Here is a 23,856-nt window from a genome sequence, read left to right as displayed (position 1 = left end):
GAAAATATAGTTGAACTGGGACAATTCTGGTGAGACCTTTTGTGTACAATTTCTCTATAATAGTGAATTATCTTTCTCGGGTGAAAACCTTCCAGACGTAGGTGATATTGCACCGAACTGGGTTAACAATTCTGTGTGTGATTTTAGATTTTATGTCTTTTAACTTGCTTGATTGTTTGTTGTGATTTGCTTAATGTTGTACAAGATGTCTTAGACATATGGTAAAACATCTGTCCTACGGTTGCCAGAATTTCACTCTTCAATCAACACTATTATAGTGATTTGACTGGATTCGTCCAATTACTAGGATATTCTGCATTATTAACTGAATTTCTCGATTTCACCACTTTTTATTTCAGCCAATAATAATGTGTTAACTGGGAAAAAGTATAATGCTTAGTTAAAGTTGTGCGGACCTATGTAGCCCATATATGTTTGTTTTGTTTAACTCATATGTTGTAACTTCATCTTTTATATATTTATTATATGTCATTTTGTATTAAAAGCCTTCATGCACGACTTTTTTTTTTATCAAGGCATAATTGATCATTGAAAATGGCTCACTAGGTAGTTCTATGAGATTTTGAGATTTTAACAATTTGTAGATGTGTGGAGATATATTTTGTTCCCTATATATATATTCAAGTTATACAAGACAAGGGAAGTGTTGTTGAAGATATGGAAAAGGTGTTCACCTAGCTTATATTCAAGTTAAACGAGATATGTACCAGAAGACAATTACAAGTGTGAGAGCTTCTGTGAGTGACTAATGACTTCCCTATAAAGATAAAAAAAATTACATCAAGGCACAACATTGAGTATGTACAAGTTTAATATGGTTTTGGACATGCTTACTTCTAGTTCCAATTTTATATTTCATCCTCCCACAAGCCATACCTATAATGTTAGGTGAAATTCGTTAATTTTTCCAATTGTTTAAATTTAAATTTACTTCAAAACTTTTCTTGATCTGAAATTTACTTCTAAACTAAAAAGCTCTTTTGTGCATATAAAAAATGGATTCCCAACACAATTTTGTGAGGGTTCGAATTTCATATATCCAAACGCCTCTCTAAATTTTATACTATTAGAGTTATATTTAGAGTTAAATTTTGTACATCAGAACATGACTAACTTTTGCATACAATATACATGGATAAAGCAAGTCCCATCCTAGAGTACTATACCATCATATTTCTGGTACATCTAGTAGCAGTTCACATTTGGAACATTCAGTGTGACAAATAGGAGGGCATTTGGGAAGTAGCATTTGGAAAGCTGAAATCCTCAGTTATATTGTGAGCTCATGCCCAAGCAAACTGCATAACAAAAAGAAAATATTATTAGACAAAAATTAACAAGAAAAAACTTTAATGCAAACTTGTTAAAAATAGAGAGTAAATAGAAAATTTGTTGGTAGACGTTCCATTAAAATGTAGACACTACAAATAAGAAAAGCAAAGAATAAAGAAAAAATAGAGTAGTGATAAATATGATATATGGTGAAATATAACTAAAACAAAAGATAAAAAGAATGGTTGGATATAAGAGATGATTTTTTTTTTGTTATTGGTATTGAAATATCATGATTCTTTAACAAATAACAACAATGCAACAATGTCAAATATTGAAGTGCATATGTTATAAATGGGTATGTACTTATGTTTGTATTAAATTTATGTTAAAAGTGAAAGTCCTTGTTTACATGGAAAATTTTTGATGCTTTGGAAAAATGTGATTTGGGAAATGCGAACCGTGCTAACCACTTTCAATTCACTTTCAAAGATTAATCAAACACACTCGTAGTGTACGTACCAACTTCTTCTTCTTCTTCTTTTTCTCAATATAAGCCGAAAGCTCCTCTTGCTTGGCAAGTGAATCCTCCAAAGCCTAACAGAACAAATGGCAAAAACATCAGTAAAGAAAGGGAAAGAACTAAAGTTTTGCACAATATGAATACTAAAATGGGAACTGCAAGTTTTAATATTATTTCTATGGTCTGAATTTTTATGCAGATGAGTGCATCAATACAAGATAGTGAAAAAAATGTACAAAATTAATGTTCCTTAGTTAGAATTATGCTTATATAGCTTAGTTGTTGTTTCATGCTTGCCTATAACTTGGTGAATGTCATGAATCAAGTATCTCAAAAGTTTAAGTTGTAGGGTAAAAACATGAAGGGTTTTTGAAGTGTTTGGAAGATCGAATTTGAGCTTATCTTATAGCATATGTGATTATGCAAATGTTTGGATAAACTTATGAATATAGCTTATATGACCTACTAATAAGTCATTTTGAGCTAATTTTCATAAGTTGTTTAGATTAGTTTATGAACAAACAATGCTTATACTTTACCTATAAGCTACTATGAGTTTATTTAAGTAAGTTTCTCTAATCAGCTTATGAGTGAACACTTATGTTATAAACGTTTATTGCCATCGGCGTTCAATTCAGTTGTTTATCCAAACATGTATATTGGTTTACCTTCTTGGTTGACATAAGTTCTTGCTCTAAAGCATCTGCACGGCTTATGGCAGCATTGAGCATTTCCTCCTTCTCAGGTGGCATGCAAGTTTTGTAGTTCATGTTGCCCATTTTCTCTTCCAACTTAGCCATGCGCTTCATCACAGTCATGAACTCTTGAGCGGAAATGGAAGGGTTGGTCTGGTCAGAAGGATTTTGCCCACCCGAGTAAACAGAGTTGGAGTAGAAGTTCGCGTCAGTGAGCTTCTTTGGCATGTTCCTTGTCATCCTCACCATGGTCACGTTGCCCATCACGAATGCCATCACGCCGGTGAAAATCTGGGAATTCACCTTTTCGTGAATCTTGCACGAATCAGCCATGTTGAAGGTTTGTACAGCAGCTGCACGCCAAATCGCACTTATTGGAGTTTATCCAGTAAATTTTCTAAGAGATAAGGTCCGATAAATGTTCTTTAGTTCATATCCATACAAGATATATTTATTATCAAATAGTTTACCATAAATGCATTTTTGTCCACTTTGTACCTTTTGACATTTGAAATTGCTCATTTTCTTCGATCTTTTTCCAAAATGTTTCATCAGCTGCTGGCACAAAATCCTCGTAATTGCAAGCTTTTGTAGCCGGGACCTGTTTTTTATTCTTTCAAATCTTAGTACTTAAAGGTAATGAAACAAGGGAATGTGAAACTTCCAAATAAAATAATTGAAAGTGCACTGCATACAATATCTAAGGAAAGATGCATTCGCATGGTACAACAATAACAAATGTCGTATCACACTAAGTGATGTCAGCTATGTGGATTACTTGACGTCATTGTGCTTGATCAAAAACCAATTTGTGCGATGATATTATTCACAATGAGGTTTTTATATACATATGATAAGTTGGAATAATATTTTATTCTAATTTTAGTACATGTAAATTCTTTGACCATTTAGGACAAAAAAATATCCTTACTGATATATCAACTAACAATTTATACTCAGTAGTTCTTCTATATAAATTTACCTCACTAACTGAATTTAGAGATCCCCAACTATATGTTGTGATAAAGAAGTAACACTGACATCAATTTTCCATTGCTAAACCAGATAAAGCATGGGTAATAAGGATGATTGATTCTAACATACCTCTCCAAAGACTGAAGACAATTGTGAGGTGAAATTTGCTCCCATTTTGGTTGTCTCCTAAACATGAGTATTTATTAGTTTGGAAGTTAAGGCATAATAGAAGTAACAAGGGGCTGATAAAAAAATCAACAACTGACTATAGAGATAAATGTATGTAGAATTTACAAATGAAATGCGGCTCTGAAACTTTGAAGTGGCGATCTCACCTCAGGGATTTTCTTTTCTTCCACAACAGGAGACTCACACTTCCTTGAACATTTGTGCTCACCATTCTGAACCATCTGCAAGTCCATATATAAAATACAAAGCTTGGGAATCCATTCATGGAGCACAAATAGTCATAAAAGAAGAAATATCAACAACAGAAGATCGTTAAAAAAAAGATTGCAAGCCTACCCTCACTAACTCTGGATCCTTCCATGGGCCTTTATCAGAACGCATGCAGCCTCCTTGATCAGCACATGTACAAGTACCTCCTAAAAACTCGGGCAATTGGCTGCAAAGCAAAACCAATTTATATGAAGCTTGTGACAATCTCAAGTCAGTGTTGCAATTTAGAGAGTGACAACTGGGGAGTAGAAAATGTTGAGATTATATTTGGATATTCGCTGGGGTAAAACTCTTCTTACGAATTGGGATGAAAGTTCGTTCACATTGCACTCTTCTTACGAATTGGGATGAAAGTTTGTTCACATTGAACTCAACTGATATCCAAACACACACTGGAATTAAAAGAAGTACATCAGTTGTCATACTCACCTTGCATCAATGACTTCAAGCAATTTGCTTTGATACTTGTTACCAAGAACCTGATAGATTATAGGTTCAATTAAATAAAAGCTCCAATTTTCTTTGACTAAACAAGAAACATTTAAGCGAGGGTCTATTTTCTCACATGGATCTTGGATGTGGTCTTTGGATCAAGGAAGGATTTTACGGTGCTCCACAACATCCTAAATCCAGAACCTGCATTGATGATGAACATGCGATTCAAGGTCTGCAGTGAAGCAACCAGTTTTATCGTATTACAACTCAGTGATCCACAATATTTATTTGCAAGGAAAACTTCTATAAATTCTTTTTTTTTGAATAAATCTTAACAAAAAAAGATGAAAAACATACTTCTGGATAATTGTCACCATCGATCTTCTAAAGGCGTGTGATGAGCTCCCTGGCATGTTTGTTGAAGTTCTTAAGCCCCTAAAGCATGAAAATGATATAACTTCCCTCATTTCTTTTCTATTTCTATTGATATGAAGGTTCATTTTTTTCTTTCACCAAAAGACTATCTATCATTGGACATTTTGGTTTCATGTTGAAACCTTCTAGAATCACTTCTAGCATGCTTGGTTCCAAAGTGAAATACTTAAAAACCACTTATAGTTAGAAGCTACAAGTGTTATCTTTTAAGTAACCATGTTTTAGGTTCAGAGTAAATCATGAAAACAAACTTGAACTAAACTATTCAGAGCACCTTCTCCCAGAATCACTTTTGAAAACCCTTCTACAATTTGATTCTACAACCAATTATTGATTCTTTGAGTAGTTTCTGGATTTCATAATTGTTTATGAGGAAGGAGAAGCTGATCCAAATATGCTAAAAATATATTGAATAGATGTTTGGATCGCCTTATCTTTCCTGAGAATCAATTGTGAAACACAAAAGCTACTCACATAGAATCCTCCTCCGAATTGATTCTGACTCCAGAGTCCAGAGTCAATTGTATATGGACTGCACATTTAATTTGTCATGTGGTGTTTGAACTAATGCTTGGATGTTGGCTGGGCATATAAAATGAACAATGCATTTCTTATGCTTACCACTCCTTGCACATCCAGAATGGTGGTACTTTGATCAATGTGCTTCTTTGCAGCAATGGAACAAGCTGCAAACTTCAAATCAAAAGTCCTCTCAAACTCCTTGACATGGTACTTGATATAGCGATCCATGGTTGTGACTTGCATCAACTTGGTCGCATCCACTTGGCCTATATTCTCAATGTACACAGGTCGCCCATCTTTATCTACTCCATGATGTCCGTGGGGATAATATTTCACAACTTCATCGATTTCCTTGAAGTCAAAATCCTACCAAACAAAGCACAAAATAAGCGAAGAAAAAAAGAATTGAAACTAGTGAAATTGGAAAACTAGGTAAAGGGGCTGTTTGTTTGGATAAAGACCAAACCAAAGAGAACTTATTAGGCTTATGGACCAGAAAAAACATTAGATAAGCTTTGTCATTTACTCTGCTTCCAAACATGTTCTAAATCTCATAACATAAGTCTCACAAAAAATTTGTTTACCTCGACGATGGTGTCAGCACCAAATTCCTTCCTCCACTGAAGCATGTCAGACCACATTTGCTTTGATTTCTCAGTGTCAAATTTCCTGGCCTTGAGGAATCTGTAGACCAAAAATCAGTACCCACAGTGTGGGAAAAGTTTCAAGTTCTGCTCTTACTTATTAACCAATAGTGGGAATGGAACCATGAATGAAACTTTGAATGGAAAAATTAATTATGATTATACATTTTGCATTTCAAAATTGGGCCATTTTCTTGTGCATTGATGAATAGTTTCAATTAAATTTAATTTATCCACTCACTAACCTTAAGCTATGTTGGGTTTAAAAAAGAAAAGGAACTAACTTTCAGTGAAGAGTCATCATATATAAAGGGATTTGAATCCATAAAATTGCAAGGTAGAATAGACAAGGGAGCGAAGTGACTGACCTAAGCAACTGGTGATAATCATCGTGCTTCTCAGGGAGTAGCTCGTCCAAGATAAGAGCTTGACGGAACTCATCAACGACTTTCAAATCCTCAGCATCGCGCACATCCTCAATCTCAACGGACATCACCTTGCTGCTGCTTCGCCTGCTCTTCCTAGAGAGGGAACTCCTTAGACTCATTGCTTTCTTCTTTAGAGAACCAGCTTTGTCACTCTTGTCCAGAGCTGCATGCATTGCATGCAACAGACCAAAATTATTATTATTTTTATCACAAGATTTTAGAATTTGCACAAGCCAAAAGCTAGTACTGAGGTGAGCACCACATCTACAAGTACTTCATTAGTGATAGAATAGAATATTCTTGTATTAATTCTTATGTAATTATACCTATAATTAGGGTTTAGTTTTTATTAATAGTCAACAGTGTATTTGTATAAATAGGGTGTTTACCCATCAATAACATTCACGGAAAACATTTCCTTCATGGTATCATTGAGTAGGTTCAGATCCTTCCCTATCTGACCTAATTATTTACTTTACTGTTATTTTATTTCCTTTTCTCCCTCCTTACTCAAAAGCCACCGTAGCCTATCTCTCATAGTGCAGCCGCCGCTAGTCCACCCGCGCCTCCTATGTCGCGTCGCCGGTCCTAGCAAGCCACCGCGCTCCTCCCAACAGCGTCGTCGCTCCTCCGTTCGTCCCCAACGAACAACTGCAGCACCACAGGTTTCGTTCCCAAACGACCCTGTCGAGCCGCCTCTCTCCCCGCGCCTGCCCCGTCACCGACCGCGCCTGGCTCGCGCGCGCCACCCATCGGTCAGAACGGCCAGCGCCGCCGCCGCCCCTAGGGTTTGCAACATCCATTGCAACCCGCGGCCCAGGACCCGACCCGTGTCTCCAACTGCCACTTTTGTTTTATTTTTTTATTTTTTTTAATTCCTTTCCGGTTCGCCAGCAACCGGTTTGACCAGACCGGACCGACTCAACCCAACCCGGTCCAACCGCTCCAGCCAGAAACTTAAAAAAAAAAAATTAATTCTTTTTATTTTATTCTTATGTTTTTGCAGTTTCTATGGCTACCTCCGACTCCACCACTGGCTCTCCAACCAGCGACACCACTATGATCCTTACGCCCACGTAGTCGTCGTCCTCCTCTGCCAAGCCGGATTTTCATCCGGGTCTTGCTGTCACCAATATCAAAAACAACATTCCTTTCAAACTCGAGATAGACAAGGATCATTATGCTATGTGGGCTGAATTGTTTGAGACTCATGCTCACGCCACTCAGGTCCTCCACCACATCATTCCTCAAGCTGACATGGAGCCTCCTGCGCGCACTGATGCTTCCTATGCCCGGTGGGCCACTCTTGACTCTAACTGTCAAACAGTGGATTTATTCCACCATCTCCTTTGACCTTCTCTCCACTGTCATGGAGAAAGGTTCTACTGCTATGGCTACTTGGAACTGTATCGCTTCTATGTTTGAGGACAACCGGAACTCTCGTACAGTCGCTCTTGACCAGGATTTCATCTCCACTCGCATGGAAGATTTTCCTAATGTTTCGGCCTATTGTCAGCGTCTGAAACATATCTCTGATCAGTTGCGCAATGTTGGTGCCCCCGTTAATGACCATCGTCTTGTTCTTCAGTTGGTCTCTGGTCTCACTGAGCCTTTCCGTGGTGTTGCCACCCTGATCCGTCAGAGTGAGCCTTTGCCTCATTTCCTCAAGGTCCGCTCCATGCTGATTCTAGAGGAATCCGGTCTCGCCAAGATGTCAGGCCCTGCCTTTCAGACTGCTTTGCACACTGCTGCTTCTCATCCACGGGACTCTGATGACTCTTCTCAGCAGCGCACCACCAACCGCAGCAATCAGGGACACTCTAACTACCGTTCTGGGTCAGGGCAAAATCGTAACCATCAGGGTAGTTCTGGTAAACCTAAAAAGAAAGGTGGCTCCCGCTATACTGGATCATCTGGCTCCTCTGGTTCCCCTGCTGCAGTGCCTCCATCATGGCGCCCGCCACCACAGGCATCCTGGAATCCCTGGGGTTGGCCTCCTCCCCTGGTTGGGCCCCTTCCCTTGGGGAATGCCTCCTTGTCCTTACCCCACATCTCAGTGGTCGCGTCCCATGGCTCCTCCGCAGCAACCCGGCGTTCTAGGTCAGTGTCCTCAAGCCTACACCGCTACTGCTTCTCCAGCACCCACTGATATTGCTGCTGCCATGCACACTATGTCCTTGACTCCTCCAGACACCACGTGGTACATGGACACCGGCGCCTCGTCCCATACTGCGGCATCTCAAGGTACTCTCACGTCTTATTCTAATTTAAGTCATTTAAATCAGAAACTGATAGTTGGTAGTGGTCAGCGCATTCCAATTCAGGGTTCGGGACACACTTCTATTCCCACCCCTCACAAACCTTTAGCACTCAATCATGTCTTGCACACTCCGCGAATTATTAAAAACTTAATTTTTGTGCGACAACTCACTACTGACAATAATGTTTTTGTTTCTTTTGATCCTTTTGGATTCTCGGTGTCTTACTTCCAGGCGGTGATGCCTCTCCTGAGATGTAACAGCATAGGCGACCTCTACCCAGTCACCCGTTCCTCTCATTTTACTGGTCTTGCTTTTGGTGTCTGGCACAATTGTCTTGGTCATCCAGCTTCCTCAGCTTTAAATCATCTTAAGAATAATAAACTTATTTATTGTGAACCTTCGCGTTCTAGTACTGTTTGTGATTCTTGTGTTTTAGGCAAACATGTTCGATTGCCTTTCAGTTCCTCTGAAACTATTACTTTGAGACCATTTGATATTTTGCATAGTGATTTATGGACGTCTCCTGTTTTAAGCACTGCTGGTCATCGTTATTACGTTTTATTTTTGGATGATCACACTGATTTTTTATGGACGTTTCCGATTAGCAAGAAATCTCAGGTTTATGATATATTTACTACTCTTGCTACACTTATTAAAACTCAATTTTCTGCAAATATCAAATGTCTTCAATGTGATAATGGGCGTGAATATGACAATGATTCCTTTCGTCGGTATTGTGATGCTAATGGCCTTATTTTTTCGCTTCTCTTGCCCTCACACTTCTTCTCAAAACGGCAAAGCAGAACAAAAAATCCGCACCATTAACAACATGATCCGCACCCTCTTGGCTCATTCGTCTGTTCCTCCTTCCTTTTGGCATCATGCCCTTCAAATGACAACGTACCTTCTGAACATTCTGCCCCGCAAGACTCTTAGAAATGATTCTCCCACTCAGCTGTTGTATCATTGTGACCCTTCATACTCACACTTACGTGTGTTTGGTTGTCTATGTTTTCCTCTTTTCCCTTCCGCTACGATAAACAAACTACAACCACGATCGTCTCCATGTGTTTTCCTGGGGTATCCGATGCATCACAGAGGTTATAAATGTTATGATTTGTCAAACAGAAAACTAATAATTTTGCGGCATGTTATCTTTGACGAAACTAGATTTCCTTTTGCTGATTTGCCCTTGGCCTCTACGTCCTCTTATGATTGTTTCACCGATGACCTACCTCCTTCTCTGATCTATCATTGGCAAACTACATCCACACGCCCTCCTGACCCTTCGATCCCACCGTCGAGTGCCACTGACTCTACGCCGCCCTCACCGGCCCCCACCTCCTCGCCTACTTCTTCTGCACCTTTACCCTAGCCTCCGGTCCCACCTGCACCTCCCATTCGGACCATGACCACCCGTAGCATGCACGATATTTCCAAACCTAAAAAGCCTTTTAGTCTTTCGGTCTCTATTGATGACCCGTCTATCTCACCCTTGCCTCGTAACCCAAAACAAGCCTTATTCGATCCTAATTGGAAGTCCGCTATGCAGTCTGAATTTAATGCTCTTATTAGCAATAATACGTGGGAGTTGGTTCCCCGTTCTTGTGATGTTAATGTTATTCGTTGTATGTGGATTTTTCGCCATAAAAAGCAGTCTAATTGTTTGTTTGAGCGTTATAAGGCTCGTCTTGTAGGTGATGGCAGGTCTCAGATTGCAGGTGTGGATTGCGACGAGACTTTCAGCCCCGTGGTAAAACCGGCTACCATACGGACAGTTCTCAGCATTGCTCTCTCTAGATCCTGGCTCATTCATCAGTTGGATGTCCAGAATGCTTTTTTGCATGGTGATCTCCATGAGACTGTCTACATGCATCAGCCTTTGGGTTTCCGCGACTCTCAGCGCCCGGACTATGTCTGCCGCCTGAAGAAGTCTCTTTATGGTCTGAAACAGGCGCCTCGTGCTTGGTATCAGCGGTTTGCTGACTATGTTTCCTCTATTGGCTTCCGGCACAGCACATCAGATCATTCTCTTTTCATCTTCCGGCGGGGTACTGATCTTGCATACATACTTCTCTATGTTGATGACATCATTCTGGTTGCTTCGTCACATGATCTCCGCAACTCCTTTATGGCACTTCTTGCATCAGAATTTGCTATGAAGGATCTTGGTCCTCTCTGTTACTTTTTGGGCATCGCTGTCCATCGACATGCAGGTGGCCTCTTTCTCAGTCAGAGCACTTATGCTAGTGAGATTCTTGCTCGAGCCGGCATGGCTTCGTGCAACCCTTCTGCTACTCCGGTTGACAAGAAGCAGAAGCTCAGTTCTTCTTCTGGGACTCCTTGTGAGGATGCCACCTTGTATCGGAGTCTTGCTGGTGCTCTCCAGTACCTCACATTTACTCGTCCTGACACTTCTTATGCAGTTCAGCAGGTTTGCCTACATATGCATGCTCCCCGCACCGAGCACATGCTTGCCCTCAAGCGTGTCTTACGCTATGTTCGTGGCACCTTGACTTATGGTCTACATTTGTATCCCTCTCCCATCAAGAAACTTGTTTCGTACACTGATGCTGACTGGGGAGGATGTCCTGACACCAGACGCTCTACTTTTGGTTACTGTGTTTTCCTTGGCGACAACCTCATTTCTTGGTCCTCCAAGCGGCAACCCACCCTCTCTCTCTCTAGTGCTGAAGTTGAATACATGGGTGTTGGTAATGTTGTCTCCGAGTCCTGTTGGCTCCGCAATTTACTTCTCGAACTTCACTTTCCTCTCTCTCAGGAAACATTGGTCCACTGTGACAATGTTAGAGCCATCTACCTATCTGGAAATCCAGTACACCATCAGCGTACTAAACATATTGAAATGGATATCCACTTTTTTCGAGAAAAGGTCGCGCGTGGCCAGGCTCGCGTCCTTCATGTTCCTTCCCGCCATCAGATTGCGGACATATTTACGAAGGGCCTTCCTCGGGTCCTCTTTGATGATTTTCGTTCCAGTCTCAGCGTTGGTGAACCTCCCGCTTCGACTGCGGGGGTGTGATAGAATATAATATTCTTGTATTAATTCTTATGTAATTATACCTATAATTAGGATTTAGTTTTTATTAATAGTCAACAGTGTATTTGTATAAATAGGGTGTTTACCCATCAATAACATTCACGGAAAACATTTCCTTCAATTACATATGTGACCAATAAAGGTGGTTTGAAAATGTTGGAAAGATAAATCAAACAAATGATAAAAAGAGAGATGAAACTAACCTGTCTTGGGAGATAGTGGTCTAGACATGGTGTGTCGTCTGTTGATTGCTTCTGCTGGGTAATCAGGAGAATGGGTTATACACTCATCAAACTAGCAGAATAGGAAATAACTCCCAAATGCCCTACATTATGCAACCTCGCCATATAACCATCAAATACCTCAACCATGCAATGACACAAGAATTATAAATGTGTAACACTGTAACTTATAACAGGGCTTTAAAGTAATATTACATTATCATTGTTGTCAAAATTTCCATAAATGTTGATAGAGTACAAACTATGAATGCAAAATTTTAATATGAGAAGATGCATTCTCTTGTGGACATTTCAGCCCGGCTCATGCAATCATCAATTTAAAATCAGGTTTCGTCTACCGTGTGTCAGTTTGCTTCAGTTTCATATGCACCGTTGGATCTGATATTTTTAAATTTTAACGGTTCAGATTAATTATCATTAAAACAATTCATTTGTTAATTATATCTTAATTTACAAAAACACCCTTCTTCTTCCCCAACCCACCCCCACCACCTTTCCTACTCCTCTCCCTCCCCACCCCCTTTTCCTTCCCCCACCGCCCTCCTCCGCAGCCCACTCCTTCTCCCTTCCACATCCAGTGACCCTCACCCCCACGCTGCCAAAAACGATGGAGGGGAATGGAGTGATCTGCCACCAAATCTCCCCAGACACCAAAACCCTCCGGCCTCCACCGCCCATCGGGATCAGATCCGCCTCAAAATCTTCCAGATCTGCCACAGCCACCGGCCTCCACCGTCTACCGGAGCCTTACCCCACCCCAGTACTCACACATACTCTGTCGTTCCAAACCTGCACGTTGTTTGCTCCTTGCATCTGTGTAGTTCATCTCCACACTGTACTTTTCACCCTCTCTCCCTCAACATGCTCAAACCCACGTCACCGGCGGCGGAGATCCCCCACCCCTTCCCCTCCTACCTCCTCCCCCATTTCCTCCTCCTATGCCGCCTCTTTCTCCCCCAAGTTTGCATCTTTAAGAAGGTCAATGTTATTTTCATGGACAAAGTTTGCATCTTTTAGGCATAACTTAAAAGAATTGTGCATCTATGCCACATGCCCACATCTCTGATTCAGACAAGATCTGGAAATCTAGGATGATGATGGTGGAAGGAGTAAGGAGGAAAAAATTGAGAAAATAAGGATATTTTTGTCTAATCACTGAAAAAATGAAACTGAAGCACCGTGTGTCAGTTTGAAACTGACACACGGTAGATGCGGCCTTAAAACCATGCTTGCAAGTTTTGTTGAGCCTGTTTTGTATTTAAAAAAATATTAAAAAAATAAAAGATCTCACATGATGTTTTATAATTAAAAACTACATATTGTGAATGTAAAATAAGAACCAGAACAGAAAACCAAAGAAAATCAGTGAAAAAGGTGCAAAGATGCAATGGAATGGAAATGAAATTGCAGAGTTAAGGAAAAGAAAGGAAGAGAGTTGGGAAGGTAAAAAGAAAAACCTTAGAGAAAGCAAAGGGGACGGGGGGAAAGAGAAAAGGAGAGAGTTATAAGAAGAGAGGATAATTCTGAAAAGAAGGTGTTGTTTTCAGAGACAGTGAGGCTTCTACGAGGCACCAATCAATAACAAAGTCATAGAAGTAGACCGTTAATTGTTTTCTAATTGGAGAACATAGAGACATCATAGATATGTAAGCATGGGTTTGGGCGAAACTTTTAAGGTTGTTCCAATCATATTTGTTGATTGTTCCTTCAAACCATAAATGTTTAGACTATTCATCAAATAAATACAATCCAAAGTTTTACTAACATTCACTTTTTCTGCCATCTCTTTTCCATTCTCACTATTATTCCTATCTCCATCTTTCGTTCACATTAATATCATCAACTAAATTTCTAGCTTCTATTCTTTTTCTCCTTTAAGAAGTAGAACTAACTTTGATTAGAACTACCCAAAGACCTTTTGTTCTGCCTTCGGTACTTGAGGAGGTTCAGGAGGATCTTCTCGCCTCTACACCCTTGGCGTCGGAGGCTCCAGATCAAGCTAGTGGAGGGCGTTACTTCACACGATCGAAAAAGACCTGGCTTGTTGGTAAAGTCTTGGGGCAAGAGTTTGAGGGGAATGGCATTGATGCTATTCGAGGTCTGGAAAAGGTATACGAGGAACACTTTATGTCTTAATTTATTTTGTTCCTATAGGGTTATGCTTGTATAGTCTTAGGGTCTTCTTTTTGGCTTGTATCCCTTGGCTTGGTCTGAATTGCTTTTTTATTTTCTGTCAAGCTGCCTCGTTTTTATTGGGGTTGTTCTCTCTCCTTAAGGGTTTTGTCCTTAAGGTTTTTTTGTGGTTATTAATATATAATCCTTTATATTTAAAAAAAAAAGGAATATTTATTATGAATGTTTTTGAAGTATTATGCAATGTAGTTGATATTTTACATATCATAATGGATAGGTATAGGTGACACAAAAAAATATTATTGAGAAAGAAAAAAATAGGCGTATGTTCTGAAGTTTAAGATTAGGTGGTTTAAGATTAGGTGGCAATGTCATGTCTTATATCTCAGTTTTGATATATTATGATAGATAATTAACATATATCTAACATAATGTCATCTTCTAGTAAAATTACAGCAAACAATTTTTTTATGCTTTAACAATATAAGTCAATTACAAAAAAATAATACTGTTTTAATTGATATATCCATGTTTTGAATTTCATGTGTAGAACCAAACCAATCGATTTCAAACCAAACACGTTATTTATAAATATATCATACTATTTATAATTACTTGTTTTTTGTTAGATTATTCTTCTATTAATTTGAGTTAAAACACACCTTCAAAAAAATTGAGTTAAAACACAATAAAGTTCTGGTATTAATTGTATTAATTTTTATAATAGCATGAGTTTGAAAAAAATGTACAATGTTTAATATAAATATATATTAAGAAAATTTTATAAATGTATTTTTGACAGTATTTTATAAATATATAACCAATGCAATCCACAAATACCCATAAATTTAAGAAAACATTTACTTGAATACTTACCAGCAAAGTCATTTAAACAAACGCCTATATGTATATATGTAATGACTCCCTTCTTTCAAACATGCACAAAAAATCAAGAACAATTTTAGATAATTGTCTACAGTGGTTAAATATAAACCATTGTGACTGAGAGATTTGACAGGTACAAATTCTATTCCAGTTCGAAACACGCATAATTGTTTTTTTATTGTCTTTGATGTACATTGTCACCCGTTCAGGAATCGATTACATATTTCTTTTAACAAATGTTTTTTTCATGATTCTGACTTGTACTCTCATCCTTACACGGGTCTAATTTGCTTACTATTATTTGTAACACACATTAAATTCTAAACATGCACTATATTGCATAATTTGATCAATATAAAAAGATGACTTGCTATATTTTGAACTAAAGGAAGTAGATTTTGACTAAAAAAACGCTAAAGGAGATTTGCAAAAGCAAGGGAAGCTAGGCCTAACCTGAATTTTAATATGATATTAGAGTCTATCTTAAATCGATTAATTGGAAACCAACCATAAATGAGCCACCCGTAGTTCATTCCTGCAAATTTCACACTTTAAATGTTCAGCCCTAGGTGTAAGAGGGGTGTTAATGTTCCACATTGACTAGAAATATGCCTAAATAACGTCTCACATTGAAAATATATGATCACATATATCTTTTTTTGGTAGATTATGATCACATATTTTGATATAACTACTAAACTAAATAGCATTGAATTTAATTTTGATGCACTCTAAGTATCGTTTTATGTCATATCAACTTAAAGGATTACACTAGATTCAAACCGCTCATAGAAAATGTAATAGTTGATTATACAAGCCAAAAATCCAAAAAGATACGAACAGGATGAAATGCACATTCTTTTTTTTTTGTCACAAGCTGATTAATTTTAATCAGAATTGGAATCAGCAGCCACAGAGGTTCTAACAGTTCTACGTGCACTTTCATCATATTCAACCTCTTCATCATTCTGATCTTTCTTATCGTCAAATGACAGTTAAGAAAGTCTCCAGCAACTAAGAAATGAAAAGGACATAGAAAACTGCAGAAGCATTACCTTTCTTTATCAGCAGAGCCTCGAGCTTTTTTGCAGTAAAATCATCTTTCCCTCCCAGATCTTGAAATCCTACCAATCTATCAAATGCAACTCCTTGTCTGAAAAAAAGAAACACCTCAGTCGACATCCTCATTTAGTAGTGACAATAGCATTTTATTTTATCCCGGCTAACCTCTGTAACCAAGCAACAATTAGATCCAGGGTGCGGTATGATAAGATAGCATTTTTTCCTTTTTCTTTTATCTTATTTTGTAGGGGGGAATTCTTTAATGAGAATAAAGATTATTTTTAGGAATTTAAGCTTCATTGTCATCTTTTCAGAGACTTAACAGAGAAACATTAATATGCTCTTGAATACCGAAAGTACTCAATTAACTGAAGACCTGAAGGATAACAGATTTAGGCCTCACCTGAACAGGATGACGCAGGGTAAAGTCTTGACTTGCAGTTTTGCAACAAAGAATGGCGCATTCTGCATTTCCTTTTCAATAGTGAACTTTTTTTACTCCATCTCTTTACCAAGGAAAACAGTTCATTTAAATAATATGTCCAATGTTACTATTACATAGGCTCAACTCTGAGCAAAAACTAAGCATCTCTATAGAACTGTTCATGCTGACCTCTGCATCAAGTTTGATGAACTTTGTGTCAATATGCTTTGATGAAAGGTCCTTTAAATGCTTGTCCATTATCCTGGAGATATTCATTGGTAGACCAACAAGAAACACACGTAACAGTGCATGTAAGATAGACACAGATAGAGATGTTAGAGTCAAGGATAAACTTTAAGTGAAAAACATACTTGCATCGATAGAACTCCCTATGGTAGACGTAGAAATGACATATCGCTTTTGCACTTCCAGTGACTTCACTTAAGAAATCCCCTTCAGTTATCTCCCTGTATTCTCCATGACCTTTCTTCTTCCAAGACTCTCGTTTCTCTGCTTCTTTCTACAAAGACAAGTCCAGTCAAGAATAGAGAGGTACTTTATAAATAACAGACACACACACACACATTCATCCCAGTATATATGGCGATTTCTACCTTAAGAGCTGCAATCCTATCTGCATGCAATTTTTCCAACTCAGGGTCCTGACAAACCATTATATATAGACCACTTGAATTAGAATGAGGGGATATACAAATATACATATATGATGAGTTTTAGAAGATAATGAAGCATACATCCATCAACTCATCAAGGTCGATCAACTTCATTTACAGAACTTGATGGTTGGGCTTTCTCTTGAGCAAGAATTTCCTGCATGGATCACAGGAGGTGTCAAATAATACAAAGCTCCAGGCAAAAGAAATATACATGACAATATTCTTCAGCGAAAATTATATCATAATGTCAGCAGCTTGAGTGAACAGTAATAGATTTAGAGAATTAGTTAAAAATACAGTGGTCTCACAAATGAATGTCTTATACACAGGCCAAACTTTCAGACTGTGTACTGTTACATGTTTTTTACCGAAACATATACTCACATTCTCTGGTTCTTAGACATAGTGCTATATTTAGAACAGTTTATAAGAAAATAAGAAAGAGAAAATTAAAAGAGTTCATAGAAAAAACTTGAGCAATATCATAGGTAAAAAAATGTTTGAATAAGGAAAATTCACTTAAATGGTAGCACTGCCAGTTCTATTTTGTCTGCAACAAATGAAAAGACATGCACATGTATAGCGAGATTCAAGTATAAAAAAGATTATTACACGGCCATAAGTACAACCCATTTTATGTAGTGTCTGTGTGTGACATAATGTGACTATCAAATCATTCAAAATAACAAATAGTTAATCACAAAAGCTCACATGATAATCTATCACTTGAAAAGAAAAAGCTCCTGATTATGAGTATTCAAAAGGCTACACCAAATCGCCTTAAAAAAATCCCCTGTTTGTGTTGCCCTCACCGCAAGTCGGCAACGGCCTACCAAAAGTCGATTCAGTAAAACAAAGTTCAAATCAAGGTTTTGGGTATGCTAAAGTACTTCTTAGGATTGGAAGTATCACGATCTTCCAAAGTCATTTTTCTTAGTCAACGAAAATACGCTTTAGAGCTCTTGTTAGTTTTTACATTAGACTCTGGTTTATTGAGCTTCAGACCCGTCAAGACCCCTATGAACAGTTCCAAGACAGTGGCATTCTTCTTGCTTATTGTTAGAGTCTTACATTGGCTAGAGATGTGGCCAAGCAATTGCTTATATATGGTTGTGCAAACCTTATCATATCTTACTACAACATGTCCTGCTATTGCTTTAGCTGTCCAACAATTAAGTCGGTTCTTATCTGACCCAACATACATCAAGTCTTCTCCTTGCCGATGCCTATTTTTCTCCTCCGATTCTACTTTCAAACCCAAAGCCTTAAAAGACTTGGATTGGGCTGGATGTTGAGACACCAGGAGACTACAATTGGATATTGTGTTTACTTTTGCTCCTCTCTTAGAAATCCACAATTTCTGGGTCATCCTAAAACTGAGTACTTAGTGGATTACTTCTTAGCTTCAACGATTTCCACGCCCAAGTCCTATCTCTTCCCTCTCTCTGCTGAGACAATCAATCTTCCATCCATACACATAGCTCACTCACATCACAACCCTTCCTCCACGAGCATACAAAAAACACATCGGATTAGACAGTACATAGCTTTCTCATTCACCTCTTGAAGATCTCTTATTCATCAAAGCTCTTTTACCGCCATTCTCTACAGGCTTAGAATGCACATTAACATCCATTCTCCAACTTGCAGAAGGACAATACATCCCAGCACCTTAATCAACTTTTCTTAACTAGTTTCATTTATATCAGTTAGCAGTGTAAGTTACAGAAATCAGTTACGAACTAGCATTTTCGGTCAGTTGTACTATAGTGGCAGTGTCATTTTTCTTTGTTTGCAAATTAAATTGAAGGCGAAAATCGGCAAGTAATAAAAAATTACAACAAGCCTTGTATAAAATTGGCAAGCTGATCAAGGATCTCACAGCGTGAACCACCAATTGAAATGAAAACCATGCACATCACATCAGAGAGGTGTGTTTTGCGAAATTGCGTTCGTGAAGAATTAACAAAATGAACAAACAGACATTACCTTCTGATAATTACGGGCTGCAGCGGCCATTACATTTCCGAAGGCCAAATTGGTCAATTTGGATTTCACTTCGTTTGGATCCATTTCTACCTGCAACAATTTCAAATTCAAAATCAAAACATGAAATTGATGATAATTAGGATGCAAAAATTAAATGTTGGTGTTGTTAGAAGTGTATTAGAGTAATCCAAAGTGTGGATTAGTGTTACTGGTGTAGACAGCTGGCTATAAATAGTGGCCACATGTGTATTTTGTAGTTAGTGTGCATCTAATACAAAAGTTAACTTTCCTCCAATATCTCTTTCTCTCGTATTCTCTCTTTTCTTTACCTTTTTCCTTTCTTTGCATCTGAACCATTGTGCCTTTGCACTAACATCTGGTATTCAGAGCCTAGCGAACTGCGTGATCTGTGCTACCATCGACGCTTCCGCACTGTCTTCTCCGATTGTCGCCGATGAGTCAACCCGGTGGAAATTTTCTAGCCAATCTTCCTCTTCTTGATGGCAAGAACTGGGATCGATGGTGTGTAAAGATGAAAGCGATCATGGGCTTTCAAGAAGTGGCTGAAATTGTCGAGAATGGCTACCCAGCACTCACTGAGGGTGCTACAGAGCAACAGAGAGATTTACACAAGGAGAATAAAAAGAAAGATTGCAAGGCAATGGTTCTTCTTCATCAATGTGTGGATGAGGCTCATTTTGAGAAGATTTCAGCATCGAAAACCTCACAAGAAGCATGGCAAATTCTGGAAAAATGCAACGAAGGAGCAGCACAATTGAAAAAGGTCCGATTGCAAACCATGCGACGCCAGTATGAGTTGATGCAGATGGAGTCAAACGAAAAAGTTGCCCAGTTCTTCAATCGGGTTATCAGTCATACGAATTCAATGAAGGCAATTGGAGAGAAAATCAATGATCAAACTATTGTGGAGAAGATCCTTCGCACACTGACCCCCAATTTCAATCACATCGTTGTTGCGATTGAAGAATCCAAGAAGCTCAAAGACCTGAAAGTGGAGGACCTTCAAGGTTCCCTCGAAGCACATGAGCAGAGGCTCATGGAGAGATCCACAGTTAAGCCTACAGATCAGGCTTTACAAGCCCAAACCTCAAGGAAGGGAGGGTACAACAACAGAGGTGGATTCAAAGGTCACAGCAAGGGGAAGGATTACAAGAATTCTGGAAATTCCAGAGATACTCAGAATCAAGATTCAGGAAAGAATGATCAGGATCAAGGAGAGAGTTCATCAAGAAAAGGGGGAAACAATCGATGGCGTGGTGGCAAGAAGAAGATTGATAGGAAGCGCATCAAGTGCTTCAACTGCAACAAAATTGGTCATTTTTCCTCTGAATGCAAGGCACCTCCAAGCCAGAATGAGCATAGAGGGAATCATCATGAAGAAGCACATATTGCCAAAGAAGATGGTGCAGAATCTTTTGAAGAACAACCATTACTGTTCATGATGACAATAGACAGTGAGACTAACAGTAATGACAAGTGGTACATAGACTCAGGATGCTCAAACCACATGACTGGCCACCGAGACTGGCTAGTAAATTTTGATGCTACAAGGAAAAGCAAGGTGAAATTTGCAGATGGGCGTTTTCTTCAAGCAGAAGGTGCTGGAAATGTTCTTGTCATTAGTAGAAATGGCAAGAAGGTCATGATGTCTGATGTGCTATATGTACCAAGTATGAACAACAATTTGATCAGTCTTGGTCAATTAATAGAAAAGGGGTTCTCAATGAACATGAAACAAGATGCAGTAAAGAAGAAGGTGTTTCTGCAGATATTTGATGTAGCAGATAAGCTGATCTTAAAGGCCCCTATGGCACCAAACAGAACCTTCCAGGTGGATTTCAAAACCTTTGAATCACAGTGCTTTTCTGCCTCAATTTTGTCAGATGATTCTTGGTTGTGGCATATGAGGTTAGGCCATTTAAATTTCAGAGATTTAAGTTTACTTAGATCTAAAGGTATGGTTTCTGGCTTACCTACAATTCAAGTTCCCAGCAAAGTATGTGATAATTGCTTAATTAGTAAGCAACCTAGAACTGCTTTTGGCTCTTACTCACTCTCTAGAGCTACTAATTTGTTACATGTGATTTACTCTGATGTCTGCGGTCCATTTGATGTTCCATCATTGGGTGGAAACAAATATTTTGTTTCCTTTGTTGATGAGGTGAGCAGAAAAATATGGCTCTACTTACTAAAAGTGAAGAGTGAAGTGTTTGATGTGTTCAAATCCTTTAAGAGCCTAGTTGAGAAGCAGTCTGGGAAGTGTATCAAAATCCTCAGAACAGGTGGAGGAGGTGAATTTAACTCTGGAGAATTTGATAATTTCTGCAATGATCAGGGTATAGTGCATGAAGTGACTGCACCATACACACCCCAACACAATGGGATTGCATAAAGAAGGAATAGAACTATTCTGAACATGGTCAGAAGCATGTTGAAAGGCAAAGATCTTCCTCATAGTTTATGGGGAGAAGCAGCTATCACTGCTGCTCATGTCTTAAATAGATGCCCTACAAAAAGCTTGAATTCAAAAGTCCCTGAAGAAGCATGGTGTGGAGTGAAACCTTCAGTGAAGCATTTCAGAATTTTTGGGTCACTTTGCTATAGACATATTCCTGATCAGAAAAGAAAGAAGCTTGATGACAAAAGTGAAGCAATGATCTTCATAGGGTACAACTCAACTGGCTCTTACAAATTGTACAATCCAGTGTCCAAACTTGTGGTTTTCAGTAGAGATGTCTACTTTGATGAGTCAAGCTCTTGGAAGGATCTCAAGCCTACATATTCACCTATGACCAAATTGTTGCTTGACTGGGAAGAACCTACTGCAGAAGAGCCAGTGCGTCAGAATCTACAGGAAAATCCTGTCAGAAGCTCAACTAGATCGCCACCAAGAACACCACCATCATTAAACAACAGACCTTCCAGGTTGAAGAATCTGCCCCCACATCTCAGAGATTACCAGTTGTTCTCTGCTGATACTATTTCAGAAGAAGGTGATTTGGTACAGCATATGCCACTCTTAGCTGATGCTGAACCGGTGTTATTTGAAGATGCAATTTCCAGTGAGGTGTGGAGAACAACTATTACTGAAGAGATCAGATCAATAGAGAAGAATGATACCTGGGAATTGGTAGTCTTACCAGCTAGAAAGGTTCCTATAGCTGTTAAGTGGGTTTTCAAAACCAAGCTTAAACCAGATGGCACTGTAGCAAAGCATAAAGCCAGGCTTGTAGCTAAGGGTTTTATGCAGAAAGAGGGACTTGACTACTCAGAAGTGTTTGCACCAGTGGCCAGGTTGGAAACAGTTAGATTACTTGTTGCTTTGGCTACTTGGAAGAATTGGAAATTATGGCAGTTAGATGTTAAATCTGCATTCCTCAATGGACCACTTGATGAGGAGGTTTTTGTCTCCCAACCCCCTGGTTTTGTCAGCAAAGGGAATGAGGATAAGGTCCTGAGATTGAAGAAAGCCTTATATGGCTTGAAACAAGCTCCAAGAGCTTGGAATAGAAGAATTGATTCATTCCTATCTAGCTATGGCTTTCAGAAATGCTCAGTTGAGCATGGAATTTATGTGAAGTTTCTGAGTTCTGAAGGGGTCTTGTTCCTTTGTTTGTATGTAGATGATCTTTTAATCACTGGGAGTTCACTTTCTGGAATTGAGAAACTGAAACAAGATCTGAAAAAGGAGTTTGAGATGACTGATTTGGGGCTTTTGTCCTATTTTCTGGGCTTGGAGTTTCTGCAAACAGCTAAGCGTATGTTCATGCACCAAAGGAAGTATGTCCTTGAGGTTTTGAAGAAGTTCAAGATGCACAATTGCAATGTTTCTACCACACATGCAGAACCCAATCTCAAACTGGATAAGTGTGAGCATGAAGATCCAGTTGATGCCACTGAGTATAGACAAATGGTGGGAAGTTTGAGGTTTATTTGTCATACTCGCCCTGAGATTTCCTATAGTGTTGGTATGGTGAGCAGATTCATGAGTGATCCAAGGCACTCACACTTGGTTGCAGCAAAAAGGATACTGAGATATTTGCAAGGAACACTAGGATTTGGCATCCTTTTTCCACATCAAGAAGAGAAGGTTTGGCTACACCTCATAGCCTATTCAGACTCGGATTGGTGTGGTGATTTGATGGAGAGAAAGAGCACCATGGGCTATATCTTCACATTTGCTGGTGCTCCAATTTCCTGGTCTTCTAAGAAGCAATCTGTTGTTGCACTTTCTACCTGTGAGGCAGAGTATATTGCTGCATGTGCAGCTGCTTGCCAAGCTTTGTGGCTGTCTTCACTACTTCAGGAGCTACAAATTGTGAGTTCTACTGCAGTTGATTTGTTGGTGGATAACAAATCTGCAATAGATTTGTCCAGAAATCCTGTTTCCCATGGCCGCAGCAAACATATTGAAATAAAGTTTCATTTCCTTAGAGACCAAGTAACTAAGGGAAAGATCAAGATTCAGCATTGCAGTACTGAATTGCAACTCGCTGATATTATGACCAAGGCTCTCAAGGTTGAGAGGTTCAGAGAGTTAAGAAGGCTGATTGGTGTAACTAGCTTGTAGCTAGTATTAGTAGTTCCTGAATGTCTTTTGAAGGTTTACTGTGTATGAAGTTCTTGCAGACAGTTTTTTTTAGCATTGTTGCTTTTTTCTGTTTGCTTGGAGTTGTTGTATATTCATTAGAG

General features: G+C 38.9%; 1 pseudogene; it reads right to left on the bottom strand.

Annotated features, from left to right (window-relative positions):
• Nucleotides 1–1,004: 1,004 nt before the first annotated feature.
• Nucleotides 1,005–19,354, bottom strand: LOC130712088 (phosphatidylinositol/phosphatidylcholine transfer protein SFH12-like; annotated as a pseudogene).
• Nucleotides 19,355–23,856: the final 4,502 nt, after the last annotated feature.

Source organism: Lotus japonicus, chromosome 4, assembly GCF_012489685.1.
Source record: "Lotus japonicus ecotype B-129 chromosome 4, LjGifu_v1.2".
In the NCBI taxonomy this organism is placed as follows: Eukaryota; Viridiplantae; Streptophyta; class Magnoliopsida; order Fabales; family Fabaceae; genus Lotus; species Lotus japonicus.
Note: the sequence above shows the minus strand (reverse complement) of the source record. Positions and strands in the feature narration are given on the sequence as shown.